The following is an 11,761-nucleotide window of genomic DNA, read 5'->3' on the forward strand; positions in this document are numbered from 1 at the left end:
GGGAGGGTGTTAAACATTCTCGGAATGGACCGTGATTTGCCAAGCGGCCTTGGTATAGCACCGGTAGACCGCCTGTCAAGTTTCGTGCCATTTGGAGTCCGTTTGATACTCCAACGGTTAACCGGGTAACCGTAAAGGCCTCTTTTGTGTGCAGCCCAACACCCCTCTAAAGTGTCCTAATAACCCATCCAAACCCCCTACATGCTCTCGGTCGTTCGATCACGATCGTGTGGGCGAAAACCGCTCCTCATTTGGACTCTCCTAGCTCCCAGAACCTATAAATATTCCTCCCCCCCCCCCAAATTCCGGGTCCAAACCCTAGCTTCGTCCTCCCCGCGCCGCCGGACATGTCCATCCGCGCCGGACATGTCCAGCCGGCCACGTCGCCTGACCAATGGGGGTGTGCCACGTCCCTCCGCCGCCGCCCGCAGCCAACGGCCTCGCGCCACCTGTCGCCGCCGCCTCCCACCACCGCGCCAGGCCCTGCGGGCCCAGTTCCAGCCCGCCAGGCCCGGCCGCCGCCTCCGCGCGCCCGCAGGCGCCCCGTGCCCCGCCGCCGCCTCGCCTCGCCTGCCTCGCCACCGGTCGCTCCGCCGCCGACCTCGCCGGGAGCTTGCCGCCCCGCGCCTCCCAGCTCCTCCCGCCGGCGGCTCCCCGCGCATCTAGCCTCGCCGCCCCTCCGTCCCCGCGCCCTGCCGAGCATGCTCCGTCCAACCCACTGCCAAGCCGCGCCCTGTCGTGCCCCTTCGCCCGGCCCGCCGCCGTTGCCAGACATGGCGCCGGCCGGCCAGATCCGCCGGATCCCAGCCGGATCAAGCTCGCCGCTGGCCCCTGTGCTCCCTCCGCCGCCGGAGATGGGGCTCCGACGTCAGCCCCGACCTCCCCTTCGTCTTCTCCGGCCACCTCCGGCGAACTCCGGCCTGATCCGCCACCGCATCGATTTCCGTGCAACCCGAGGTTGACTTCGAAAATCTGCCAAGTCCTCAGTTTATTGCATTCTGATGCCATGTTCATCATGCCATAACTTGTTGCATACTACTCCTTTTTGTGCGTGTAATATATCAAAATGTTCATCATGAGATGGCCTTCAATTCATTCCATTGTGCCATATTTGTTTGAGTCCATCTTGATGCCCAAATCATCGTTGCAAGAGTGCTATATGATGTTAACCTGCTGAAACTGTTATAACTTGTTGTTTTGTCTTTTTCGTTGCATTTCGTCTGTGCATCCTATGAGCATGAGCTCTACATGTGTTTTGTACTACATCATGCCGTCTTTGCAGAGGTGGAATCCATATATTTTTGTGAGTCTTGTAGTGAGTGCATCGAGCTCGTGAAGTAGGGTACTTGCTGTTGCTGTTTGGCTAGGTTGATTCTGTTATATCATGATGCTATGTAAGCCTGCTGCTACAAGTCATTTTATGCATAATCTGGAGATGTTCACTAAGGATGTTTTGTTGTACATGTCATGCTCTATCCATTCATGCCCCTGGTTGAATTTATAGCCTGCTGTAACATGTTGTTATCTTGCTCTCAACTTGCTAAATAATGTTGCTGTCAGCCTGTTAACATTAAGTTCAGTTTTGCCATGAGCTTTGCTAGTGATCCATGCACCCTATGAACTTGCTCTTGCCATTCTTAGCTTCACAAACATGTCTTCTTACGGTTGGTCACATTTACATGCCATGTATTGCTCTGTGGTGAGTGGTACAAGCTCATCAACATGCTTACTTATTGTTGTTCATGCCATGTATGAATCTGTCATATCATTTACCATGTTTGCATGGATGCTACCATGTTTTCGGTTGATCTTTGGAATAAGTTAAGTAAGGGAGTTTTGCTCTTTGTCTTTAGTACTAGGATGCCATGCCTTTGTTTGCCATGTTAAGTTCCTGTAACATGTTGTTTGATAGCTCTAAACATTGCAACCTGATGATTATTTCTGCTAAGTCTAAAACTGTTATTATTTGCAATCTTGCCATGTCCGTTTGAGCATGTTCTAGTAGTTTCTGGAGATAGCTCAGTGTTCAAGTTTTGTCATGCTTTACCTGTAATTCACGTCCATGCCTTGTGTTCTTAAGTTGGGGTGTTGTAGCTTGTTGTTTTGATTCTTGCAAGATGCCTAGTTGCTGTTTTGGACAGATTGTTGTCATATCTTGTTTGGAGTGTATGTGTTGAACCGTTGCTCCGTTTTGAGTGTGCGCTATATGAAACTTGTTCTTGTATGAAGTTTCATATTATCATGTTTGCATCCATGTTTTGAGAGTGTTTTCTTGATGTTTGGACTCATTTAGCATCAATGCCATGTTTAACTTGTTTTGCTCATATCTTTTAGGCTGTAGCTCCGAATTAAATGAACTTTATATGTAACTTGACTAGAATCTCGTGTAGATCATCTTGGTGCATCTTAACTTGTTTTTTAACAACTTGAACATAAGGTTTATTCAGATCTGGACCGATTTCTAAATTTGCATATGAGGACGTACCGGAATTGTTATATGTTGTTTCCGGCCTCATTTAAACTTGCTTTGATGTGTTGCTCTTGTATGCATCATCTCTTGCCATGAGTAGCTTCATGTAGCCTTATCATGCATCATACTTGGTTGAGCATCATACCTTGTTCATCTGTGGTGTGTTTACCATGTTATGTGCTTCTTCTCGATAGTTTTCGTTTCGTTGCGATTGTGAGGATTCGTTCGTCTATGCTTGGTTCGGCTTCATCCGTTCGTCTTCTCAATGGACACATTCTTCTTCCTAGCGAGATTTCAGGCAAGATGACCGTCACCTTGGATCTCACTACTATCATTGCTATGCTAGTTGCTTCGTTCTATCGCTATGCTGCGCTACCTATCATTTGCTCTTCAAGCCTCCCAAATTGCCATGTCAGCCTCTAACCTTTTCACCCTTCCTAGCAAACCGTTGCTTGGCTATGTTACCGCTTTTGCTCAGCCCCTCTTATAGCATTGTTAGTTGCAGGTGAAGTTGAAGATTGCTCCATGGTGGACAGGGTTATGTTGGGATATCACAATATCTCTTATTTAATTGATGCATCTATATACTTGGTAAAGGGTGGAAGACTCGGCCTTATGCCTGGTGTTTTGTTCCACTCTTGCCGCCCTAGTTTCCGTCATATCGGTATTATGCTCCCGGATTTTGCGTTCCTTACACGGTTGGGTGATTTATGGGATCCCCTTGACAGTTCGCTTTGAATAAAACTCCTCCAGCAAGGCCCAACCTTGGTTTTACCATTTGCTTCACCACCACCTATACCCTTCCCTTGGGTCGGCCAACCCGAGGGTCATCTTTATTTTAGCCCCCCCGGGCCAGTGCTTCTCTAAGTGCTGGTTCGAACCGGGCAGACTGCGGGGCCACCTCAGGGCAACTCGAGGGTTGGTTTTACTTGTAGGCTGACCTATCCAGTGTCGCCTTGAGAACGAGATGTGTGCAGCTCCTATCGGGATTGTCGGCGCATCGGGCGGCTTTGCTGGTCTTGTTTTACCATTGTCGAAATATCTTGTAAACTGGGATTCCGAGACTGATCGGGTCTTCCTGGGAGAAGGTATATCCTTTGTTGATTGCGAGAGCTTATCATGGGCTAAGTTGGGACACCCCTATAGGGTATAAACTTTCGAGAGCCGTGCCCGCGGTTATGTGGCAGATGGGAATTTGTTAATGTCCGATTGTAGATAACTTGACACCAGATCTGAATTAAAACGCATCAATCGTGTGTGTAGCCATGATGGTCTCTTCTCGACGGAGTCCAGGAAGTGAACACGGTTTTGGGTTATGTTTGACATAAGTAGGAGTTTAGGATCACCTCTTGATCATTGCTAGCTTCACGAGCATTCCGCTTGCTTCTCTTCTCGCTCTCATTTGCGTATGTTAGCCACCATATCTTGCTTAGTCGCTGCTGCAACCTCACCACTTTACCCATTCCTTACCCATTAAGCTTTGCTAGTCTTGATACCCATGGTTATGGGACTGCTGAGTCCTCGTGGCTCACATATTACTACAACAATAGTTGCAGGTACAGGTTTATGCGATGATCATGACGCGAGAGCGATATTTGCTTGTTTTGGAGTTCCTCTTTTGCTTCTCCTTCGATCAGGGGATAGGTTCCAGGTCGGCAGCCTGGGCTAGCAGGGTGGATGTCGTTTCAGTTTCTATTTGTGTTTCATCCGTAGTCGGATGGTGCTCTTATGTAAGATGATGTTGTATTCGTATGGCATTATATGCCTTTTGTATGTATCCCCCATCTATTATGTAATGTTGATGTAATGATATCCACCTTGCAAAAGCATATCAATATGCGGTTCTATCCTTGGTGGGACCTTCGAGTCTCTTTAGGATAGCATCGCATATTGGGCATGACAGGCATGCCCTCCTGTCTCGTGGCCTCCTCGATGACCTCCCGGCTTGCACTCCAAGTCTCCTGGATCATAATCTTTCCAAAAATCACGTTGCCGAAGGTTTCATTCTATTTGGACTCCATTTGATATTCCTTTTCTTCGAAATACTGAAACAGGCAATAAAACAGCAATATGGGTTGGGCCTCTAGTTAATAGGATAGTCCCAAAAGTAATATAACAGTGTATAATAAAGCCCGTAATCATTCAAAACAGATAATAAAATAGCATGAATGCTTCATAGATTATAGATACATTGGAGACGTATCAGCCACCTACTGGATTGATACCTTGGTTCTCAAACTGAGGGAAATACTTACCTCTACTTTTCCGCATCACCCTTTCCTCTTCAAGGGGAAAACCAACGCAAGCTCAAGAAGTAGCAGGGAACCCCCTGACCAATCGCTTAGGAAAGAACTCTTCCAGCAAGGCTCAACTTTGGTTTTAAAATTTGCCAACATAATAATACTGATAATTAATTAATTGGCATAGGGAGTTAGCGCTACCCGAGGATTCTTAATTCAAAATAATACATGTGGGCCAGTGCTGATGGTGTTGGTTCAAAACTGGCAGCCTGCAGGGCCACCACGGGGAAACTCGAGGTCTGGTTTTACTTGTAGCTTGACCTATCCGGTCATGTCCTGAGAATGAGATACACGGGTCCCTATCGGGTTCATCGACACATCAGGCGGCCTTGATGGTTTAGTTTTTACCTTTGACGAGAGGCAGGTCCATTGAAATTCCTTATCGTAAACATCGTGTTCTTCATGGTGTGAAGATGTTCCATCGGATGCGCGTGGTAACACTACAAAAAAATACACTTCCGTGATGATACGTGTTTGTCACAGTAGGTCGCGTTTTTTGCCATGCATGTACATCCATGACGATTTTATGACAGAATCAAGATAGTCATACATGTGCTGTCGTAGAAGTGTTCCATGACATTACCAAAATTATCATCACGGAAGTGTCCACTTCCATGACGATAAATTGCGCGTCACAGAAGTGCTTTTGTCAAGGGTGACCGACACGTGGCATCCACCGTAACGGAACGCTGTTAAGCTATCGGGTCGGGTTTTGGATCTGATAACCCGTTAACAACCCCGACCAATGGGGATTTTCCACGTGTAAAATCATCATTGGCTGGAGGAAACACGTGTTGGCTCACCGTTGGGACAGATGTCATCCGCTCATTGGACCGAAGGCGCCTATGATACGATGACACGTGGCACGGCCCAATAGAGGCCCATTCCTGTGAAAAGGCCGGCCTGTTTGACTTGGTCAAAAGGTGGCGGGTTGGCCCATGGAAAGCCTGTTAACGGCATGTTCGCATATAGCCCATTTACAGCCCGCTAACCCAGGGCCCGTTATGCCCTATCCGAATTAGGCCTAGTAGCGCCATCTGGGCCGTCCAATATGATTCCAGCCCGTTTTAACTTCCGGCCCATGTGTGGCCCATGACTTCTTTCGGCCCATATGAGGCCCTTTGTAACTCTTGGGCCATTAACGGCCCGTGGTGAAACTGGCCCGTAATGAACAGTGTATCACTTTATACCCATTAACGGCCCGTTATTCTATTGGGCCGTTTCCAGCCCAAGTTATCTTTCGGCCTTCTCAAGGCCCATTGATTCTTGGGCTCATTTGTAGCATTCGGTTACATACGGCCCATTACTGTCATTTTCTGCTTGTGGGCCAAATTCAGCTCGTCGTTACAGTCGGCCCGTTTGCGGACCATTAATACGTTGGGCCGTTTTCATGTAAAAAAACCAATTGGGCTGTTTTCATAGAGTTATCAAATACGGTCTATTAACGGCCCGTTGTGGTCCACGAATTGTGCGGCCCATGATTGGCGAAATGATGATACGCCCCGTAGAAGGCCCATGGATCTACGGCCCGTATGAGGCCCATGGATCTACGGCCCGTAGAAGGCCCATGGGTCGTACGGCCCATAGAAGGCCCATGGACCCTACGGCCCGTAGAAGGCCCATGGACCCTAAGGCCCGTATAGAAGGCCAATGGATCCTACGGCCCGTATAGAAGGCCAATGGATCCTATGGCCGGAAGAAGGCCCATGGATCATACGGCCTGCAGGAGGCCCATGGTTACAACAGTCCGTGTGTTGCCATGATTATTTTGGCCTAGTTACCAAAAATAGGCTATTGTGGCCACTAGAAAAACACAGAAAAAGAACTGCAGTGACTACAAGCAAACAACTAAACAAGACAATAAGGAAATAAATAAGCAAGCAATTAACGCTAGCCTATTACCGCTATTACACATATTACATCCACTGGGCATCAAAGTTCGCCACCAGTGCAAATATAGGGAACAAAGCAGCATATTACATACACTGGCCGTCAAAATTGGCCACCAGTGCAAATAAACGCGGCAGCAAAACAAGAGCATAACTGAAACAACTTCAGAAGAGCTCAAGAAACGTTATCCTGGGTATCCACCATGCTGGCAATAAGCTTAGCAAGCTGATTAGCTTTGTCCTGTTTGGCGCTAAAATCCTCCAACGCTTGCTGTTGCACCAGAAAGTATGCATCTGAATGCTCCAGGGACTTCCGCAGTCCTTCCGCTTCTTGTCGCAGCACAGCTGATCGATGTCTTTCAGCTTGTAGTTGAGACTCAAGAAACCGAACTGATTCAGACAGTGAGTTTGAATAGCTTGTGCAAGCGGTAGTGGCCAGTAACTCGAACACTAAACCAAGACAGGACTTTGGGGTTGTCTCGCTGTCTTCAAGATAGTCTTCCTTAGCTGTTTTATCAGCTTTGTTGGAGACCAACAAGGATGTGTCACTATCCTGAACCTTATCTGCATTACTTCCTTTACCATTGCTTAATAAGGCACTCTTCCCCAATATTCTGTCAGCATTCTAAAAGAAGAAACAAGCAGACACATAACAAGTTTAGCATGTACTAGTATATGAAACTCATTTCGGTGAACCAGTTCATTAGTAAGGTGGACAGGATTAAACTACCAAGTCTTCTATTGCCAAGTACTAGTACATAATAAAAGCATCAAACAAACATATATCTATGTCCTATGGTCACTGCATTGTCTTGCCAAATCAAAATAGAGACACGGTTCAAATCATATCAGTTCAAGACAAAGCAGCAGTGAAAGAATACAAAGCGTGGGAAACTACACGGCACAACAAGATTTCAGATGGGTACCACGGGTCTACATGTACAACAACACTATTGGCTCTGTTGTGATGCTAGTAATGTGCATGATATGAAAGTCAACTGTATACACAATTGAAATTGAAATCAAAAGAGCTATTGATAAGAGCAAACCTGTTAAAGAAACATGCGTGAACATACCTGCTGTGCCATTGGAGTTTCGATTGGATCCTTCAATTTAAAAATAAGTTTGTATCAGTAAATACAGTGATACAAGAGCAAAGCAATCATAGTTAAAAAAGGCGCGCCTAAGCGAGCGCTTAAGCGCGCCTAGGCTCTAGGCGTTGGCAAAACGCATTGCGCATAACTACGCTTAATCTGTGCATAACTGCGCATAAGCATGCGCTTTGGTCAGTAAAGCGCAAGGCGGTGGCAAAACGCACAATTAACGCCTAGCGCTTTTTTGAACTATGATAGCAATGGAATCTTAAATTAGAACAGTTGTTCTTCAGGTTTAGGCACTTGTTCTACATGAACAGAGTACAGTAAGACGCAAGAATATAATACTTAAAAATAGAAAATGAGCTCATAGACCTTACCACATTCTTGGTTCGGGACCAGTACAGAACAAGGCGTTCCCAGTCATCGTCCAGTAAATGTGTCTCAGGAGAACGTAAGGGAATTTGATGAGTTTCTTTGCCGGTGAAGTACGTTTTCTTCAGGTAATTCCGATACTGCCACCAAGCATTCTTGAAGATAGCAGAGGTATTAGCACAGGTTACCTCATCCTGAGTTTCCAAATCGGTCCTTCTCTATAGAGAAAAATGGGAAAATTTGTTGTATTATAACCATCATGGAGGTAGGATGTATGGGACGAAGCAAAGTAATTGCCATGAATAACATTACTTACACATAACTCCTGGACAAACACCTGCAACTGGCATTTTCCTTCATCTTCAGTATAATATTTCCAAGATGGGAAGATACGCACATACGATTTAACAACATCAAATGCGATAGATGCTAAACTACGACTAGCTGGTTGTGCTTCCTCCACAGGAATAGGCGTACTAACTGGTGGAGTTGGGGTTCGCCGTGATAGTACTGGCCCTTTGGGCACTGGAGCTGCCTTACTAACTGCTCTTGTTTGGGAGCTCTGTGGTGGAGATGGTGCTGTGTCAACAGGAACTGGGTTACTATCGGCTGGGGTTGGGGTTAGATTGGGTGAAGCTGGTTCTCTGTCCATCGCAGTAGGGGTACAATCTGCGAGAGTTTGGGTTATGTGTGGTAGGGCTGGTTCTTGTGCATGTACAACCGGGGTGCTATCTCCACCAAGAGGTAGCACTGTTTTATTTGAAGACCGTGTTTTTATTCCGCTAGATACTGGCATCACCCGCTCCAATTCAAATGGCTGATAAACAGGAAACATAGTTGAATGTACAGACATTGTATGAGAGACAGATGCAATAGATAGTGTGGAAAAAAGAGGGCATGAAATAGTTGACATGTATATTGTTTAACTAAAACGGATAGCATGACATAATTTCACATATATGATGTCTATCTAAACTGGATAGCATAGCATAACATAATTCAAAGATATGATGAATAACTAAACAGGATCGCATGACATAATTCACCTACATGTTATCTAAGTAATCAGGATCGCATCATTTAATTCACATATGTGATTTATATGCTAAACAGAGGGCATTCGATATGATGTCTGAACTAAGAACATGGTGTTGAATATTGTGTATATGATGTCTAAACTATGCAATGCAAGACACCGTATGCATGATATGAGCAGTATAACCGTGCCAAGTTAGAGCATACACCTCAGTGGGGGAATAGGACTGGTCATCTGTCTCTGAATCCATCTCTGAGGAGCTATCGGGACCCAACAAGAGATCTGCTTCGACAGGTAGCACTGTCTGCTCTGAAGGCCTTGTTTTCACTCCAGATTTTTCCATCTCCCACCCAAATGGCTGATTCACAGGAAGAGTAGTTTAATGTACAAACATTGTCGACAAATGGAAATGTAATGAAGAAAAGGATGGGCAAGATATCATTCAAATATATGATGCCTGGTTAAACAGGATGGCATTGCACATTTCACATATATTATGGCTGGCTAAAAGACATGAGACTGCATAATTCCCATATATGATATAGAAACTAAACAGGTGGCATTACAGAACATGTCTAAACTAAGCAGATGACATATATGATGTCAAAAGTAGGCACTGCAAGGCAACATATGCATGATATGACTAACATCATCATGCCAAGGTAGAGCAAACACCTTGGGGGGTAAATAGGAGTGGTCAGCGGCGTCTGAATCCGCCTCAGAACAGATATCTTCCTCTGGATTACAATCTGGAGAGGGGTGGGGAGGGTTTGCCATTGAACCCACCATGGAGCGATGTCTGCATGACATTGTATTGCCGCGCAAAACTCTTCTCTTTTTCTCTACATGTTCAGCATGACTGTGTACAATATCTGACATGCATACGAAAAAATATGGTGAGATTATGTAAGGAGAGCATGCAGAAATTTAGAGTGATGGTAACAACCAGTGGATGGATCCAAAAATAATGATAGCAGGCTGATGATTGCTTTAAATTAATAAAAAGACAGATGATGATTGCTTTACTATTTGTTTCCCACCCAAGATGAACAACATAGGCATACCCTAGGTGAACCAGATATTAGACAGACATACTATTCATTGCTGCCTCGATATGTGCCCCACAACTAATTTAGAACTCAAGTTTGAACATTAATTTGGACCTGACTTGGGAGTCCAAGAGCTGAACAGGACGATAAAGTAGCAGGTAAGTTTAAGCAATGCATAACATAAGCAGAAACAAAAGAGTGCGACCTCTCTTGTGGACCCGTGTACTCCTCAGGTTCATCTGCTGAGTCGATGATGGTGATGCCGTTGGGGTGGGTGCCGGCGGCAGGGAAGGAGATCTGAGGCGGCGAAAGACGGTCAGGAGTCGTGATGTCTGGTTTGGTGGATGCTTCTGTCGATGGAGCAGCTCAGGTGAGGTGGACGACGTCGCGGCAGGAGCAGGACAAACCACACAAAGTTCCCTTCGACACGTACCTGTAACTGAAGTAATTCTGTAAGGGCTCATTTGGCTTGCATGATTCTTAAAACGCAGGGATAGGAAAAACACCGGAATAGGATAGGAAAATGCACATGGTAAACAGAGCATTTGTAAACACAGGATTTCTGTCAACTTGGGTGTTTGGTTTACAGGAATTGGAAGAGCAGAGGAATGCAAAGAAACATGGCCAAAATAAAGAGAAACCATATGAAAGCGTGTACAGTTAGAATGTTATTCTGGCACTAATGCACTTGGTCTTGTTTTCATGCATAGGAATGTGAAAAGTAGGTGCAGGTGCATGTTTTGCTTCATTCCTTTCAACAAAATGCATGAATAATTGAATAGTAGAGTGCCATTGGAAAATTCCCTATTGTTATGTTTTTCCATTGAACCAAAATAGCCCTAATGGATCGACGTGAATGTATAGTAATAAGTGATGCAACAAGTGTACAACCTCTTTGCCGTAGCCGTGTCGACCTCAGCATCATTGGGTTGGTCGCTGAAGCAGTTGAGGCAGAGGTGGCTGTCGGAGGTGTGGAGGAAGATCTGAGGAATCTGTAGACGGCGTCTAGGGCACTGCTCTGTTGTGATGGATCGTTCTGTCATTGGAGCAGCTCCGGTGAGCCGTAAGACGTCAAGGCTGAAGCAGCACAAGACAGACATCGTCAATCTCAAGTGGGATTCTAATAGCATCTCCAATAGATGATGTAAAATGGATGTAAAATTAACATCACCAAAAACCACCTGACTACAAAAGATGAGGTAAAAACTATAGACTCTGAACTTAACTGTCGAAACTGAAATTTATTGTGGAATCTGAATGCTACTGTCGAAACTGAACGCAATGGTAGCAGAGAGGCACTTGACATGTAGTTTAGGGAGGGCTTGCAGTTCATCTTCAACCTGCACCCCCCTGAGCCGCCTGCCACCACCGGCTAAACCGCCGGCCCCATCGCCGCCTCGCCGCCCTGAAACAACTCGCCATCGCCGCCCCGGCCATCCATCTAACCCCCCCCCCCCCCCCCCCCCACCCTGAACCCTAAGATAGATAGTGGGGTACCTTTCCGGCGAGCCCCCGTCCCCACTGTGGGTGGTTCTTCCTTAACTCCGG

The sequence above is a fragment of the Triticum aestivum genome, chromosome 1B (genome assembly GCF_018294505.1).
Source record: "Triticum aestivum cultivar Chinese Spring chromosome 1B, IWGSC CS RefSeq v2.1, whole genome shotgun sequence".
NCBI lineage: Eukaryota > Viridiplantae > Streptophyta > Magnoliopsida > Poales > Poaceae > Triticum > Triticum aestivum.